General features: G+C 34.7%; 1 long non-coding RNA gene across 1 annotated transcript in view; it reads left to right on the top strand.

Annotated features, from left to right (window-relative positions):
* The window catches only part of LOC112652825 (uncharacterized), a 49262-nt gene extending 38535 nt beyond the window's left edge, over positions 1 to 10727 (top strand). The window contains exon 4 of the long non-coding RNA XR_003131747.3: positions 9609 to 10727. This is a non-coding gene — a long non-coding RNA (uncharacterized LOC112652825). The remainder of the gene's footprint in view (positions 1 to 9608) is intronic.
* The last annotated feature ends 8506 nt before the right edge of the window (positions 10728 to 19233 follow it).

The raw sequence follows: 19233 nt of genomic DNA, 5'->3' as shown, positions 1-19233 counted from the left end.
CCCCCTTGTTTATTTTAGAGCATGAGCAGAGGGAGGAGCAGAAGGAGAGGGAAAAGTAGGCTCCCTGCTGAGTCTACTTGGATCCCAGGACCCAAGATCATGACCTGAGCCAAAGGCAGACATTTAACTAACTGGGACACCCAGACGCCCCAAGTAGGTTGTGATTTAAAAATTTTTTTAAATTATATAAGAAAAATAAAATTTGACAGCAGAATAACTATTGCAAGGTCAATGTTGGCATAATGAAATGTGTGAGCAATTCTTAGGACAAACTGAACTTTGGTTTATTTTCCAAATGAGCATAAAATCCTTAAATTCCTCATCTCCCTCCATCCTTCATAACAACACTCACTTAACACTTTTGTGATGTTGAATCATTTAATTAAAATCTGAGATAATGGATTTTGTGTGTGTGCATGTGTGTTTTATTTTACTTAATAAAAAGTAATAATACTTACTTTTAAAAAGTAAGTATTATACTTACTTACTTATACTTACTTAATAAAAAGAAATAATAAAACCACTCTAGCATGATCCTTTGCCATTCCCAATTTTCTCTACAGCAGAGCTACTAATATTTTTTAGGGGGTGGAGGGCCAAAGGGAGAGGGAGAGAGAGAATCTTAAGCAGGCTCCACACCCAGAGTGAGCCAAATGCAGGGCTCAATCTCATGACCCTGAGATCATGACCTGGGGTGAAATCAATATTTGGACACTTAACTGAGTCCCCCAGGCACCCCATCACTTATTCTGTGCACTTTTTCCACATATTTATAAACTAAAATTTTCTACTCGACCTGATTACAGGTACCCTTATGTATTCATACATGCTAAGTGTCCTTTGAAGTTCTAGGGAACGTTTCTTCCACACCAGTTCATGAAAATGTAAAGTTAGCTTTTCATAAACACTCCTGTCTCAGTGTATTTTATCAGCAAATTAACTAAATGCTGTTCTTGTAGGAAAGTTGTTTCTTACGCTGTGTCTAGAAAAGTTTGGTAAGTGACAGGCATGATATTCTTAAATGTCTGAAATTTAATCAGGTGTAAAACTGGGAATTCTGTTCTATGAACAAACATTTTCAAACACTAGACAAGAAAAAGGCAGAAGGTAAAAATGCAGAGTAGAGATGCACCAAATCCCTTCTGGCTTATTTAAGCACAACTATTAATAAATTTTGTTTAAAAAAATAAAGGAGAATGATAAAGCAGATGTAACCAGGACTGCTACACAAAAATAGTAAACTGTGGCTATTTTAATTATAACATAATGACTAGTTTGAGCAGATGGGTGACATAGATGATTTTATTTTAAGGATCACGGGCACCTAGGTAGCTCAGTCAGTTGAGCATCTGACTCGGTTTCGGCTCAGATTATGATCTCATGGGTGGTGGGATGAAGCCCCCATCAGGCTTCCCACTCAGCAGGGGGTCTGCTTGAAGACTCTCTTCCTCTGCCCCTCTCCCAGCTCATGCACGTGTTCTCTCTCTCTCTCTCTAAAATAGATAAATTAATTTTTAATCTTAAAAAAATGAAAGTAAGGATCACCCTAACTGTTATTTGAGGGTAAGCTTGAGAGAAGTGAAGGGTACTGTATATGGAAGGAAGACCAACTGAGAGGGTATTAAATAATCCAGATGAAGGATAATGATGGCAGTAGGGAAGATGAGAAGGTAAGTTATTGGATTCCCATTATATTTTGGTATTCTCCATAGAGATCTTAATAGATAATATTACGGAGATAAAAGAGAAGTATTAAAGATAACTCTAAAGTTTTTGGTTTTAGAAATCAAAATGATGAAATTATCGTTAAATGAGATGGTCAAGAACGGGTGGATCACTTTTGAAGGGTAGAGAACATCATGATTTCAGTATGTGATAGCTTCCTTTTGAAATGTTTACTGGCTATCCAAGGAGAAATATTGAGTAGATAGTTGGAATTGCAGACTTCTACTTCATGAAAGAAGAAAGTGTCCTTGCCAAACATATAAATTTAGAAATCTTCATTAACATATGTGGTACTTCAAGATATGTGACTGGTTGATATCATTACCATCTCACAACAAAAGAATTAAGTTTAAATTAAGAAAAAGTTCTTATAGAATTAAGTTTACAGTAGGAGATGCTCTTACAGAACTGGATCTTTGGTAGCCATGAGAATGATGGAGTCCTAGCATAGCAAAATCCAAATGACCTCATTTAACAGAATCAAAATGAGCATAATTATTGTACAGCAAGATCAGAATAACTGCAAAGCATGCTGAGCCACAGAAATATGTTGAAATATCTTTTTGAAATTCAGATATTTAGGCAGTTCCCAGATAATAGTTCTCAGATATAGAACTCATCTACCAAGGAAGATGCTAGATCTCCATGAGGAAAGACATTGCAATACCATGGCTGGTGTAGGCATGTTTTCCCAGTTTTCCTCTCCAAATATCATAGCCCTTTATTAAAATAAACATACTTTGGGAAAGAGCAATACTTACACCTTGTCGGGACTACAGTTTACATGGTCTGAGTTTATGCTCAAGTCCTTGGACCCAAAGCACCACCATGACCCCCACTTAGTGAAGGGGCACATAGCCAATGGAGCCCTGGTTCAGGTCCTTCTCAGAATAGGTTCACTGGAACCAGCAAGTGACAGTGGTTATTGTTCCTGACCTAGAACAAAATCAGAATGGGCATGTTTAGCAGTTAGGTCCCTTACATTGGTTCTGCCATTAAGAAAGCCAAATAGCAATCCTTGAAACATGCACAATACAGTACCTCTGCCCTTGGCCACTTTGGTGGGTTAAAAAGGAGGTGGCGGTGGCATCCCGGAGAAATAGCAGAGATGATTGGCACTAACAAAGACTTTAAGAACGCTGGTGAATGAATCCCATCACACGCACACTTAATTATGTCCACATGGAACAGGAAGCTGTGCTCCATGATTCTGTATAATTCTGAAGCTAATGGCCATTACTGGACATCATCCCTCACAGGTAGAATGTGTGGATCCAGGGTCCAGGAGTTGAGGTAGCAAGAACACTGCTCACCATCACTTTAGGAATTTGCATTGTATGTTCTAAGAGGAGACCAAGAATCTCTCTAAACATACAGTTGCCATCTGTTTCCTTTGGAACCTTCATGCCAGTAATTTAGGAGGCGTAGAAGGGAATTACCAAACAGCAGGTGCAATTGATCTTAATCATCATGGGAAGGTGAGACTGCTTCGCTGTTACGTAATATGTACATGGAAAGGTACATTTGTCACTCAGGTGATCCAAGACATAGTTTCGGTCTGGAGGTAGAACAACCACACTTGGTAAAGTCACACTTGCTAGGGTCTCAGACCTCCGTGGATCTCCACCAACCATGTTGGTTGCGCTTTGACCAACAGAAATACTAGTGAGGAGTCAGGGTAATTTAAATGGGTGATAGAGAAGGGAAATGTTGGTTCTCCTTTAAGGCCCCAGGATCAACTGCAGCAGTGAGGGCTATATGCATTTTATTAATCCTCTCTTTGTTCCCATGTAATGATCCAGAATCCCAGAGTAGCTGTGCCTGAATGCAATGAATTTAGAAAAAAGTGACTCTTAGCAGGACAAGAGGTGAGCCATAGTAAATGCCTGTTGACAGAGACCCTGGGCACCATTTCTCAGTGGTCATGTGCTGGCTGCTAAAGGACTCAGTTATCTCCTTTATCAGGACCATTGCCTGTGGGCTGAGAAGAACTTCCTTACTCAGGAGCACCCCTTCCTTGGGCAGGGGCATCCTGCTTTCAACATTGAATAATATCAGAATACAAAAGGCCAGCCACATTACTTTAAAGACGACTTGTTAGTGTGATTTATGTTCCAGATTCCCCTGTGACTAAGCCTGATTTATCTGAGACTGTATTTTTTCTCATCTTGTACCCATTTGCTGTAACTGTATTCTTCAGTCTTATTGAGATTTCTCCTGAAGACAATTCCCTCAGCAGAGCACATTCAATTACATCTCCACTAGGGATCTACCAGAGGCGCAGGGAGACACAGATTCACATATATAGATGATAACTCTAGAGCTATGCTAATTTTCTTTAAATGTAAGCAACCTAAGTATCTTAATAGCAAACAATAAAAGTAACAATACACCATAGATTGTGATGTTATATAGCTTTTATAACAAAGCAGGAAACTAATGGCAAATCCAATAGTAAAATCCTTGGAAGCTCATTATGTTTGAGATAATTAATGATTATCACTAACTCCCACCAGCTTTACTATTTCTTTTTTTTTTCTCAGTTATCCAAGTCATATTCTATGAATTTTGATATCTAGGCCAATAAAGTTGATCATTTTAATTGGTAAAATTGTCTATATTAAAAACGGTTTCACGGCAAGAGTATTTATCTCTTTTCTCCTTATGGAAAGAAAAAAGAAGAGGAAAAACTTTCACTTGTTACTTGGAAGAAGAAAACATGGTCCAATTATTATTACAAGAGATCTTTATATCAGTATGAGAGCTAAGCAAGGCTTTTATTTCCCTAGCCATATATTCTGTTTCCCTGACAGCACAGTGTGTGTGTATAAATAAAATACATTTATGTTCAGGTGACTAGCTTTATAGTTGTTATTTAATTAAATTTGAATTCTTTCCTTAAAAGATGTTCATATTTCTATTTTCACATTATCTTTTCTCAAAGAGCAACTTTATATTACTGTGTTGCAGACCAAAGGGATTTTATGCACTTGTGTGTTTGTGTATGCACTTACTTGAGAGACTTACTGGGGAAAAAAAAAAAAAAAAGTTGTTTATCTTTAATAGTATGACTTCTGAGTGGGAAGATATGGCTCTAGTATATGTATAAATGTAAGTATTACAGGAGAGACTGATGTTAGAAAGATGTCAGATAAAGAGATAGATGATAGATAGATATAGATAGATGGATGAGAGAGGGAGAGAGAAACTATAATCCATGACACAAATACTTAATTTTTATAACCTAAATACTTCTAAAGGAAATGTTGTTCCTTACCAAATATTTTTAGGAATGATTGATCTAATGACTTGTTCTTGATCTTTCTCCCTCCTTTCCTTCCTTCCTTCCATTTTAATCATATATATCCACCACTACTCTCCTTAATGATATTTTTACAAATTTATTCTTATAAATGACCGTGTAAAAAACACTCCTTAATTTTATTCTCCAGGTACCACCGACACAATATTGGTGTGAATGGCAAATTTTTATAGAACATTTGGGGAGAGAGAAAGGGTTTTATGCTTATCCTAAGAAATACTCAAATCTGTCAGGATATTTGACTACTAACAATAGAAAAAAACTATGATTAATTTTTTTAAATGAAATAAAAAAGAAAATTTGACAAGAAGCTTCATTTAAAGTCCCTTAATCATTATATTAATTCCAATGACTATTTTTATTTTGTATAGGTTGGCAGAACAATGGTCTCCAATAATGTACACATCCTAACCTCTGGAACCCATGAATATATTACCATATATCCACAACTTTTTTTGCAGAAATGATTCAGTTAAAAACACATCATATGGGGCAATCATCCTGGATTATCTGAATGGGCTCAGTGTAACAAGAGCCCTTAAAAACATAAGAGAGAGAGACAAGAGAGGTAGAGAGGAGATGTGCTAGTGGTAGCAAGGGTCAGGGACATGAGATTGCTGGATTTGAAGATGCAAATGGCCCACAAACCAAGAAACATTGGTGGCCTCCAGTATCCGGGAAAGGCAAGAAATGAACTGTCCTCTAGAGCCTTCAGATGAAATGCAGCCATGCCAACACCTTAATTTTTGTCCAATGAGAGCATTTGGAATTATTTGGATTTCTCACCACCAGAACTGTAAGATAGCAATTTTTTGTAGTTTAAGTCAGTATGATTTTGGTAATTTGTTATACCAGCAAGTAGAAAACTAAAAACTAAAAACCTCTTGTCCTTTTTGCTATCAGAAAATCATCGACTATCATTCCTATGCACTTATATACAAAGTGTAATTGGCTATTGACATCATGATAGGTTTTTATTTTCTAATTTTTCTCTATATTCAATATTATTTTGTGTAAGCATTTATAGTTTATATAATCAGGAACACAGATATATAAACAGATAACATTTTATAATGACTTTACAATATATCATTTCAAAATGAGAGTAAAGAGAAAAAATTAGGAAATGTTTCGGCTATATGCAAGCAAGAAAACAATGTTTATACATATAAATGAGGAAATAATAAAAACTTTCATAAAAGAAATCAAATGTTTGCCCAAGGACTTTGACCCTAATATAATAAACATTGAAGACTTACTGAAATTATCCTTTTTGGAAGAGTTAATAAAACATACCCTAGATTGTCTAAATTTACTAAATAAATTATTTATAAACAATTAATGAGTTGACACATAATTTAACTACACTGAGTACTTTAATTCAATGTTTTTATTTACTGGATTTAGTATTCATGTGTATTGAATATGTTAATAGCAAAATATATTTTTCATTATTTTATTGTATTTTTTAAAGATTTTATTTATTTATTCATAAGAGATGCAAAGAGAGACACAGACACAGGCAGCAGGCTCCATGTAGGGAGCTTGATGTGAGACTCAATCCCAGGACCCTGGGAACATGCACTGAGCCCAAGGCAGATGCTCAACCACTGAGCCACCCACGCATTTCATTTTTCATTATTTCAAAACATGCTTAATTTAATGTCTAGAGAAAGCAAAGGCTAAGGAAAATCAATCATAAAGTAAATGAGAAAATTTTGGTGATATATAGTTTAGATTTTTTATAATAATCTACTAAAGAGGTACATAAAAAAAGAGAAAAAAATTACTTGACTTGATAAATTAAAAATAAAATTCCATTGCAGTGTCTGACAAATTTCACATTTTATAAATGCTTTGAAGTGATTTTTTAGTTCATGAGATTCTCAAAATGAGATGTATAGAGTATAAAACAATTTGCTCCCTCTGACCTCTCTAATCCCATAATTTGGTTTGTAAGTATTAAAATTTCTCAGTGGCCCTGAATACTGTTATTAGGGTGGTAGTGCTATTCCCTCTCTGCCTTTTACTGTCAGAAAATCATTATAAATTGATAAAGTGATGATAAGAGTTTTATGATTCTATAAGAAAAAAAAGAAGTGCTTCGCTCTTAGTGTCTATCTTGAGAAAACCTATAAAGTAGCTTTAAAGTAGTAATTTTAGTCAATTATTGAACATTTTAGTGACTCTATTGAATTGCTTTTACAGATGAAAGTTGTTTCTTTCTTTCTTTCTTTCTTTCTTTTTTTTTTTTTAATTCCCAACTTGGAAAGATTGCAAATGAGTAAAGAACAAATTTGATACCCATGAATATATGCAGAGATATTCATCTTACTCAGTTATTTAGTATGTATATTAGTGATGTGTTTAAAATGATCTTATGATACATAAAACTAAAAATTAGACTACACAAAGATAATGATTTATTTCATTAGTTGGAGGAATGTAAGTGCTTTCTTCACTATAGGTGTATTTACATTTTATAACATTTTATAAACATAGGATCACATCTTAGCTTCTTTGACTCAGCAGCATTATTTTATTTTTCGGTCTTTTTTGTTTTTTATGTATTTTTTTAGCAGCGTTCTTTTAAAATTCCCCCCTTTTGTGGCATGGATGCAGTAGGCCATTCCTTTTTATTACTGGGTAGCATTCCATTGTATGTTTGGTACCCATTCACCTGCTGGCAGGCATTTGGTTTCTTTCCACTTTGAGACTATTCTAAAGGAAGTTGCTGTGGACATTCACGTGCAGACTTGTGTATGAGATTAAGGCTAAAATGACAGGTAGTATGGTTAAGTGTATTTGTACAGTTAGAAAAAATCTTGATGGGACACACGGGTGGCTCAGAGGTTGAGGGTCTGCCTTTGGCTCAGGGTCTGACCCCAGGGTCCCAGGATCGAGTCCCACATTGGGCTCCCCACAGGGATCCTGCTTCTCTCTCTGCCTGTGTCTCTGTCTCTCTCTGTGTGTCTCTCATGAATAAAAAATAAATTATTAAAAAAATAATAAAAACTTGAAAATAGTTTCCATAGCTGATGTATTACTTTACATTCTTACCTGTAATGTACATGTACTGTGGTGACTCCACATTCCGGCCACCTTATCCCTCTTTAATTTCCGACATGCTAACGGGTGCGTAGTGTATCTCATCACAGTGTTGTTGAAATTCAGTGCATTTCTCTGAGTACAAAGGATGCTTAGTACTTTTATATGTGCTTATAGGCTATGCATATGAAAAAATATATTCTTTTGTGAAATTTCATGTTAAATTTGACCCATTTGTATTTGTTTAATTGTTGTGCTCTAATTACTGAAATGTAAGCATTATTTATCTATCCTGGATAAAACTTCATTGCCAAATATAAAAATTGAGGATGTTTTCTTCCACTTCTGACTTATTTTTGTCTTAAGTCTTTCAAATAGTAGATGTGCTCAAGTTTTACAGGATCAGTTTTTCCTTTTGTGTGTGTGTGTGTGTGTGTGTGTGTGTGTGTGCTTTGTGCATCCGAAGAAATTTGTTTTTACTCCAAGGACACAGTTTTCTCCTATGTATTTTCCCCACCATAAGTCTTATAGTTTAACATTTTACATTTAGATCTACATGTCATGTAAATTTTTATATTGATGTAAGACAAGCAAAGGTTGTTTTTTTTTCCCCCAGATTGCTTTCCTGTTTTTCCAGAACAGTTAGTTAAAAAATCACCTTTCTCTTCATTAATTGCCTTGGAATAATACTTTAAAAAGTCAATCGAACAAAATAAAAATAAAAATAAGTCAACTGATTATATATACATGTAAGTTTTTTTCTGGATTATATCCTCTTCCAATGATGTGAATATAAATCTTTATGCCAATATCATTTTTTTTCAGATTTTATTTATTTATTTATGAGAGACACAGAGAGAGAGGCAGAGATGCAGGCAGAGGGACAAGCCAGCTCCAGGGAGCCCGATGTGGGACTCGATCCCAACATCCCGGGATCAAGATGTGAGCTGAAGGCAAATGCTCAACCACTGTGCTACCAAGGCATCCCATGTCTTGATTAAAGTAGCTTTATAGAATGTCTTGAAATCAATTAGTGTGACCCCTTTAGCTGGCTTTCTTCTTTCTTTCTTTCTTTCTTTCTTTCTTTCTTTCTTTCTTTCTTTCCTTCTTTTGTAAAATTGCTTTTTTTTGGAGGGTCACTTGTGCTTCCATAAATATTTTAGAATAAAATAGTTTCTATAAAATTCTTGATGAAATTCTGTTAAATTGGGAGTCTTTATATTAGTTTCCTAGGGCTGTTGTAGTAAGCACAAACTGCATAGTTTAAAATAAGAGAAATTGGGGATCTTGGGGTAGTTCAGCGGTTTAGCACCTGCTTCAGCCCAGGGCATGATCCTGGAGTCCCGGGATCGAGTCCCACGTTGGGCTTCCTGCATGGAGCTTGCTTCTCCCTCTGCCTGTGTCTCTGCCTCTTTCTCTGTATCTCTCATAAATAAATAAATAAAATCTTTAAAAATTAATAATAAATGATAAAATAATAAAATAAAATAACATATTTTTTTTTCTTTCACAGTTCTGGAGTCTACAAACTCAAAATGAAGGAGTCAACACAGTCCTAACCCTTCTGAAGAATCTACAGAAGAATTATTTGCCTCATTCTATCTTCTTATGGTCACTGACAATCCTTGGGATTTTTCTGGCTTGTAGATGCATCATTCCAATCTTTACTTCCATTTTTATGTGTTATTCTTCCTGTGAATTGATGTCTCTGTGCCAATTTTTTCCTTTTCTTATAAGATTGCCATTCATATAGGATTTTAGGGCCTGCTGTAATTCAGTAAGACTTCATCTTAACTTCATTATATCTATAATGACCTATTTGCAAATAAGTTCACACTCAAAGGTTCTGGGTGAGTGGTGAATGTTGGGGAAACACTATTATAGCTGATATAGTCACAAAGGTCTCACTTCTGATGCCAAGGACAGATCTCATGGTCTACATGATTATTTTCAGGTTCTACTCATAGTAGTAGTCTATTACAACAAAAAGATACAGATGAAAATCAGCAGAGGGAAGAGGCACATAGGGCAAAGCCCTGGAGATACCAAGGTATAGAGCTTCCGGTTGTTCTCTCCTAGTGAACTCTTGCACAGAAGAAACTATTTTTCCAAGCAATAATATGAGGCAATATAAGTAGACTATGCCAATCTTGGAAGCTTACCTTAGCCTTAGTGTCAAGAGTTTTTACTAGGGCTGGATCACATAGAAATGGTTGCTCATGCACACAGTTGACCTTGGTTTCCAGACCCTTTAGGGGTCAAACTGATATGATGTGGCTCAACGTTCTCCACTATAAATCACATTGTTAGCAGAGATTATGCAGAGAAGCCATAGGCCTCCAACTAAACAAAGATACTCCTATCAGGTAGGAAATACAAAGGCTTGGACATTACTTCACAGGAGCTGAGACTAAAGGTTAAATATCTCTTTGGACAAAGATAGTCCCCTACTAGACAAATTTTGACTAGTATTAATTGAACTATAAAGGTCAATTTGGGAGACCTTGATGTCTAAACAATATTGATCCTCCTAATCCATGATCATGGTATGTGTCTTCATCTATTAAATCTTAAGTTATATAAACCAGCTTTATAATTTTAAATGGACAAGTTTTACATGTATTTTATTAAATGTATCACTAAGCATTTCATGTTTTTGTTGAAATTCAATTATAAATAGAATTATGCTTTTATTGCATTTTCCATTTGTTTGCAGTAGAAATAAAATCTCTTTATTAACCATTCTATTTACTGTTTTTTTGTATTTAAACTTTCAAACTTATATCCTGTCACCTTGACAAAGTGAATTTTGTGTCATGTTGCTTTGCTCTTGATGGATTTGAGTAGGTTTATTTTTAATTATGTTAAAGATATCAAGTTTATCTCCTGTTTTGACTTTTTAACAAATAGATATGTTTTAACTTGAGCACAGATTATATCAACTCCAAGACTGAGAGTATAATCTATTTGCTACTATTTGTATTTTAATAAACTCTTCAGTTAGGAGGGAAAATCATTTTAAAATATTTTCTTACAGAATTAAAAATCCCACTTCCTCCAACTTTTTTTTTTTTTTTAACCCTAATCAGTGTTTTCCAATTTATTGTCCTGGCACCATAGGCATCAGACTTATGTTGTTAGTTATTTAAAAATCTTGGTTAATAAGTAAGTCTAAGAAGTAGAATTGTAATTAGAAGGTGTGAAAAAAGAATCTGCACTTTAAAAACTGTCCAAGTGAATCTAGCTCAAACTCAACCTTTACAGCTATAGATAGAGATAGTCCAAATCTTGCTGTGAAATCATGCTGATCATCGCACAACAGCACAAGTAGCTTGTTCCTACATAAAACTGCTTTCTGGAAATATATTCTGTAGTTATGTCATTGAGCTGATTGAGGAATATTATAACTGTACACAGAAAATGTTATTCTGCTTATTATAAGAACACTATTGAATATGTCATATAAAATCACTAAGGATTGTCTTTATTAAAGAAGTAACCAAAATTAACTTTCTCAGCTGTCAATAAAACATACAATTTTTTCCTTTTCTGAGAAGTGTTGAAAAACTGATATTTAATACACTCACATGTAAAACTGAAATTATTCATGGTTAAGAGAAATTAGTCACGTAGGCTGTCACCAAAATGAAGTTGTACTCATTTTTTTTTTTTAATGGAGGGAGTTTATGGAAAGAGAAATGTGTAAGAATTTGTTTTATTTTTCCCTCCCTTGGCAAGCTGGTTTGCTGAAAACTATCAAGAAGAGCAGTTTTCCCTGGAGCAAACTGACTCAGTTATAAGGGAAAGTAATTTCAGTTATTTATAGGTTTCTAGAGAAACCTTGTGAATTCAATACTGCCTTGTTTATCTCTGGGCAATGGTGTTGTTTTTTCCTTCTGTTGGCATCTCCACCTAACGTAAGCCAGAAGCCAGAATTGCACCATTTTCCTACTTATGATTCCTCAGTGTACTGGTATATTAATTTTATGAACAAGTTATGAATTTTGAAACTTGTTCCTAAAACCAACATTCTAGTTACAAGTTTTGAAACTTGTAGCTGAGCCCAATTCTCTTTGTGCTTTGGCTGCCAGAAAGCTATAAGCTAATTTCACTATCCAAATTTAAAAACTGTGCCAAATTTCACTGCACACATTTCTATGTTCAGGCTTACTGGTTTAATAAGACTCTACTGCTTCTATCCTGACAGTCTCTAATGTTCCAATACTATATGTATTTTTGTAAACTACAAAATAGCAAACTCCTTTGGGAAATATGGGAAACATTTTTTAATGTTTGGTTTGGTAACTCAAAATTCAACATTAATCATAATATTTCTTCTCCATTGTACTGTTTCTTCAACAATGCCCAATAGATGACAGTAAATATCTTGGCCTCACATGCTTATTTCTGAGCGCCTGACATAACAGATAAAGATATCTATAAATTCCTTTTTCTTTTTTTTTTAAATTCCTTTTTCTAATAAAATTAAAATATCATTGATATGGAGAAGCATAGGAACTGCTAAAATGGAGGTCATTCTTACAGAGGAGACATCTTGAAATTGCGCAGTATACCCTCCTAGCAACAATTCTGAAATTTTCATAATCATTCCTTAGTGCTGTCCACTTATTCCAAACTCAATTTTAAGCAAAAGCTTTGATTAAAATTTCTCCAACTTAGTTTGAAATCCAGTACATAATCAAAATTCATCCCCAAGGCCTACAATTTGCTTTGGAGATTCACGAGAGCTTGCCAAAATATTCTTCTAAGACTTTTTCGTGCACTAGTTACAGATACTTCAATTCAAAGAACAGCACATCTCGTTTTTCAATGTTCAGTTTCAAAATATCTTCCTGCATGTTTCAACAATCATTTTCCTCCCTCCCTTTCACAGTTTCACCTGAAACAGGAAAGGAAGCATACATAGAAAGCATCCTCTTACTGATAGAGTAAGACCATTTGTAATTTTGATCTCTTACCCAAAAGTCATGAATGTGTACTTCAGCGCTTACTTCACTCAAAAAGAAAGAAATCCCCACCCTACCCCCAAACCGAAAATATTTTATTTGACCCATTCTCTCTGGTTAAACTATATTCCTGCTAAAGGGAAAAGGAGACAATCCGATCCAACTGTTTTTAAGGGAATGAGATCTATAAATATAATTAATTTCTGATCTCTCAATTGTATACGTACATATGTATGTCTCCTTTACAATATCCCAGATCAGGTGTGGGATAGAATAGCTTAAGATAGAATAGCTTATAGTTGCTTTTTGAGAATCTCCTGATACACTCACTACTTCAGGATGTTATCCATTCTTGTCTGGCTTCAAAGACTAGTTGGATATTTCTATTTTTACATGCACACAAGGTCCAAAAATGGCAAATAAGGCAGTGTTTTTTTTTTTTTTAAGGCAGTGTTTTTATTTACAGTGTATTTTAAAGACAGTTTGCCTAACTGGTAATGAAATGGAGGTAAGCATACTATTTCATTTGAATTTTCAAATGGGATTTGAACTGTTCTCTTTACTCATGCTAAAGGCCTATTAAATATATTAGCTGCATTTATTTTGGAGGGAACAATTGGCAATGCACATTTGCATTTTTCTGATGGTGCCATTTTTTTTACATTTATTTGATGTGATTTTAGCCATACTTAAAGTTATTTTTTTATCAATTTGGGAAAACGTTAAAAGTCTTAATTTTGTTTACTAACTTTTAACTTCATCCCCAGAGAAGTTATTAAAATGCATATATTATTAATAACTTTGGAGAGATGAAGCAGCTTCCACAATAATGCAATATTATTGGTAGATAAATGATACATGCCTTCCCAAAGGCATTTATATTTCCTGAACAAATATTACTCTTTCATTAATATGTTGTAGACTTGTGTCAAACCTAGATCTATTCATTCTTTCCTTAATTAGTAGGTAGCACCAATATGTTTGTGTATTAATGTAAATATACAAATGCACATTTATACATATGCCACCATAAACCATACACATACACCTATCAATAAGAACCAAATTATTAAAACTATTGAATTGAGTTAATTGGATAGAAATTTAACTGGAGTTTTTCATGCTTATACCATTGTTCATTTTACTAAGTGATTATATTCTCTGACAGAATGCCCTGTTTTCCAAAGTTAATTAAATTACATGAAGCTACATGCAAGTATTCTAACTTACCGAATTAGATCTCCTTTTGATTCCAGATATTTGAGCTGCAGAGCAATTAGTACTAATGTATTTCAAATCATTAGCTATTTTCCTTTTCACATTATTCACAAATTGAAGCCAAATTTTAAAATATTATCATTTATTTGATAAAGTATGTATTTAGTTATAAACTAGTACTCAGATTTGTATTTGTACAAACATACAGATTATTTTTCATACTATTATTGTTTGTAATATATAAAATATTTTTTCAGATATGTAGAACACTATACTCCTTTTTATTTATTCATGAGAGACACAGAGACAGAGAGGCAGAGACACAGACAAAGGGAGAAGCAGGCTCCCTGCAGGAGCCCAATGTGGGACTCAGTTCCAGGACCCTGGGATCACGACCTGAGCCAAAGGCAGATGCTCAACCACTGAGCCACCCAGGTGCCCCAATTTCCCCTTCTTTTAAGGACATCAGTCATACCGTTTTAGAGCTCACACTAATGATCTTATTTTAACATTATTACCTCTTTATGGACTCTATCTCCATTCTGAGGTACAAGGGGGTTAGGATCTCAACATATTACATTTTAAAGAACATAATCAGCCCATAATATTAACATGGAGCATCACATATTAACCCAAAAAGTAGATTTATACATAGGCTTCATTTTTAAGCACTTTTAAAATACAGCTTATGGGCATTGATATTGCTGATCTGAGTTTTGCTCATCTCTGCTTAGAAGATCAAGGAGTAGTAAAACTCCCCAGGAGTTTATTTGCTGAAATTTCTTGTTTCAAAGTGAGATATCTAGGATAGTTAGTGGGCAAATGAAAGTAAATCATCTAATAGCTAAAAATTGGTATTTCAACAGTACCATACATTTTAGGTTACTTTTTAAAAGATCAAGTTCTCAAGTTCCTATTATTACATCGCATGTATAAGTGCATATATACACACATACTATGACTATGCTTTTATATGTCTTATACGTATGCATAATGTACACATAAACATGAAGGTATATTTGACATGTGTACATATAATTTATGAATAAACATATGAAGACATATGAAGATGTCTAAGATATGTGTATAACGAGTAAATCCCCATTAGCACGTAATTCTTCTTTGCTTTTCTTGTTAAGAATTTTTAAAACTGGGGTGCCTGGCTGGCATAGTTGGTTAAGGGCCCAATTCTTATTTTTGGCTCAGGTCGTGATCTCATGACCTTGAGAAGGAGCCACGGGTCCAGCTCTGTGCTTAGCGGGGAGTCTGCTTCTCTCCATCTCCCTCTGCCTTTTCCCCACTACTCTCTTTCTTTTTTTCTCTCTCTCCCAAATAAATATATAAATCTTTGAAAAAAATAAATTTTAAAGCCAAAAGAATTATAAAGTGAGGTGTGATAGTCATTTGAACATATTGGAGCAACATATCACACAAATGAATACACTTTTTAACTCTAAAAAGATAGCAAAGCACCTAGCAATGAGTTTATAGTTTATAAACGCTTAATACACAACTGTGTGTTATGGTGGTGAATCACAAAATGCATGAAATAGTGGAAAACCATTATTTTAAAAAAATAAAAGAAGTAACGGCACTTGGATTCTGGAATAAGGACACAGGGAAAAAGCCTATTGCCTAACCACCAAATCTTTGAGATTTAAGGTACGTGGGATATTTATTGCAGTGATGTAATTAGACTGCCTTGATATATGAAAGGACCAAATTAGGGAAAACTAGTTGCTGCTCACATAACCTCAGATCTCTAGATAGCAAACGTATAGTTCCCTAGAAGTTACATTTTTGCATTTAGAGACATATCAGGTGACTATTTAATGAAACCAAAATATTTATGAAGATCTGAGTAGGTGGCACAAGTAGGATAAAAAAAAAAAAAAAAAAAAGACCAGTCTGACAGGACTGAGAAGAAGAAGAGATGAAAATTAAACCAAGCCAAAAATGGCAGGAGGTGAAGTAGAATGAAAAGGAGACCATAGGCGAAAACATGGGGGATTTTGTGACTTAATATGCACAATTTTCTACTAACTGCAAAATATGAAGGAAGATATAACCCTAGGGCAAAAACGGTTTCAGATTTGCTGAGGCTAACTAAATTATATTTTTCTTAACTTTCCTATATCTCATTAGTCTCATGGGTAAAATCAATCAGCCATTCTTTTCACAGTGTTCTGAGGTTTATTTCTGTGTGTAAAATGCTAAGGATGTATTAGATAATCAGTGAAACTCAGTTGATCTTGGGTCAGGTTTATTGAATTAAGAGATGTGCAAAGCAATTCCAAAATAATTGAGTCAAATATAAATATTACGTGAACAGGTAAAGAAGAAATCCCCATGAAAGTATAATTCTTCAAAAGATGGACAAAAGGAGAGAAAAAGGATACTCTCTTTTTCCCCATATGTGCACTTTGGACAATAGTAATTAAAATAATACTACACATTGCCTTCATTCTCAATGAATAAAATGAATACTAATTTGTGGAAGACTCCCAGATAATTCCCTGCGTTAAAACAAAGGTTAACCGTCGAATCAGGCCCGTGGCTGTGTTCACACCAACCTTTACTAAGGATACAAATCAAAGAGAAAAGGAAGAAACAGAAGAAATTTCTTTTTCTGGAGGAACCAAAAGTGTCTGAAGCAACTTCTAAGAATGTCTCTGTCTCTCTTTTTTTTAAAGATTTATTTATTTATTATTTGAGAGAGAGAGAGGAGCGGAGGGGCCGAGGGAGAGGGAGAGAGAGAATCTCAAATAGACTCCCTGCTGAGGGTGGACCCCATTGCAGCCCTTGATCTCACAACCCTGCGTGGATGCTTAGCCCACTACACCACACCACACAGGCACCCCCAGCAGGTCTCTTTATCTTTTATTGAAACAGGTTGTCATTACCTCTTAATAGAAGAGGTTTTGAGTAATGGGCCACACACACACAAAAAAAACTGTTTTGATTTCAAAACTCCTTCTCTGTATAATGCTCATTAAATGGAAATATGTTTCTATTACTATGACCTAATCGCCTGTCAGCCATGACTCCTAAACCCATGATTTCTGGGTTTTCCATTGAGCCACACAGAGACTAGATATATCCTGCTCGAAGCATGTTCCAGAGAGGAGCTCCCAGTATCTCTCTAATGGTAAATACCATTAACATTTTTACAAGGTCACCTAGTTAGTATCTTTCCTTCAATCTAACTCATAAACCGTGAGTGCGACAAACCTGGTGTTCTTCCCATCAACAAGTCAATCGTCTTATAGTTGATTCAATAAATGGTTAGCAAGTCAGTCTAAAGCATAAGACATCTCTGACTTTCTCTTTTCTTATTCCAGCATTTGATGAAATTGTTAAAGTATGTTAAGGAATACGTATAATTCTAGAAATTCAAAAAATAAAAATAAAAAAATAAAAAAATAAAAAAATAAAATAAAAATTCTAGAAATTCATTTTAGAAACTTCAACTAGTTCTTCATTTCTACTCAATCAAAAGTGAGTTTCTAATTACAAACAAAATAGCTTTTTTTTTTTACTTATTGTCCTTTTCAACCTTGTCACTGAAAAAAAAAATTATGTGTTGGTTTATTGCAGCTTAGGACACACTATGCGTGTCCTAGGACTAATTCTGTCTCAATGCCAGATTTACTTTTACCATCTTCGCATTCTGTGCTTCCAGGGCGTTTACTCCTAGTTTTGTGTGTGTGTGTGTGTGTGCCCTATAATCTCCCATCCTCACCGGCCTCCAAACACATATTGGAAGAAGAATTAGTGGCTGTGGATCATTCTTCACTTCTGTATCATTTCATTCTGATTTTCTCTGTGCGAATATTGAAAGCCCAAAACAGCATTCCCTCTCTTTCCTGCCCCATTTCCTAAAGCAGCCCTTTCGTTCACTGGGATAGTTCTAGGAATCTAGACATCGGTTTTCATTCATTCTACATTGCTTTGTGATGTAGAGAGGGAAGGGATGCTTTCCTAGCTTACATTCTAGACCTCAATAATCATCATTTCTCACCCTTACTGGAAACACTGCAATAACCTGATCACTACTCTTCTCAAAAGACTTTACTTTCTCCCCATGTCCACTTAATAAAAGCTATATTCCTTAATCTGATATTCATTACCTGCCTGAAATTATCTTTCTACCCTCATTTTCTCTTCTTTATATAACCCATAAATCTCAGTCACCTTGTTTTATTCACCTTCCTTGAAACACTCTTCACTAAAGCCAATTAAACTGCTTATATTTGCTCATTTTCACCAAACAATTACATCCAGGTTCCCATTAAAAGTCTTACCATTATTTCAGTTATTTCCAGTCCCTTTTATACCGTGTGATAAACCATAACACTTCTAGTATTATAACTCACCAAATATGGTAAATATTTTAATGAAGTAAAAAAAAATCAGTAATAACCAATGCATCTAAGGTAAGAAGATATTGAAGCAAATATTTCTTCAATTTATTTATTTTTTTAAGATTTTATTTATTTACTAATGAGAAACACAGAGAGAGAGAGGCAGAGACACAGTCAGAGGGAGAAGCAGGCTCCATGCAGGGAGCCTGATCGTGGACTCAATACTGGGACTCCAGGATCACACCCTGGGCCAAAGGCAGGCACTAAACTGCTGAGCCACCCAGGGATCCCCTATTTCTTTGATTTAAAACAAAGGTAATGACATTAAGGTTTTTTTTTTTTTTTTTCAGTTGACATGCACATCAGTACTTTTACAAACAAGGATAATCTTTTCCCATTATTTCCAATTCTAAATTTTCCAGTGATTCTTACTAAGTCGTTCTAATATTGCAGCGATATCTATTGAGATATATACATATTGGTATTTGACCTCATTCTATCCAGGTTTGATATTTTTAAATAAATGTCCAAGTTTTGTGAAAAGCAGAAGTAAGCCCTTTATACTTACTCTGATTATTAAGGCTGATAC

The sequence above is a fragment of the Canis lupus genome, chromosome 4 (genome assembly GCF_003254725.2).
Source record: "Canis lupus dingo isolate Sandy chromosome 4, ASM325472v2, whole genome shotgun sequence".
Taxonomy (NCBI): Eukaryota; Metazoa; Chordata; class Mammalia; order Carnivora; family Canidae; genus Canis; species Canis lupus.
The sequence above is the reverse complement of the archived record's forward strand: the minus strand, read 5'-3'. Positions and strand labels throughout refer to the sequence as shown.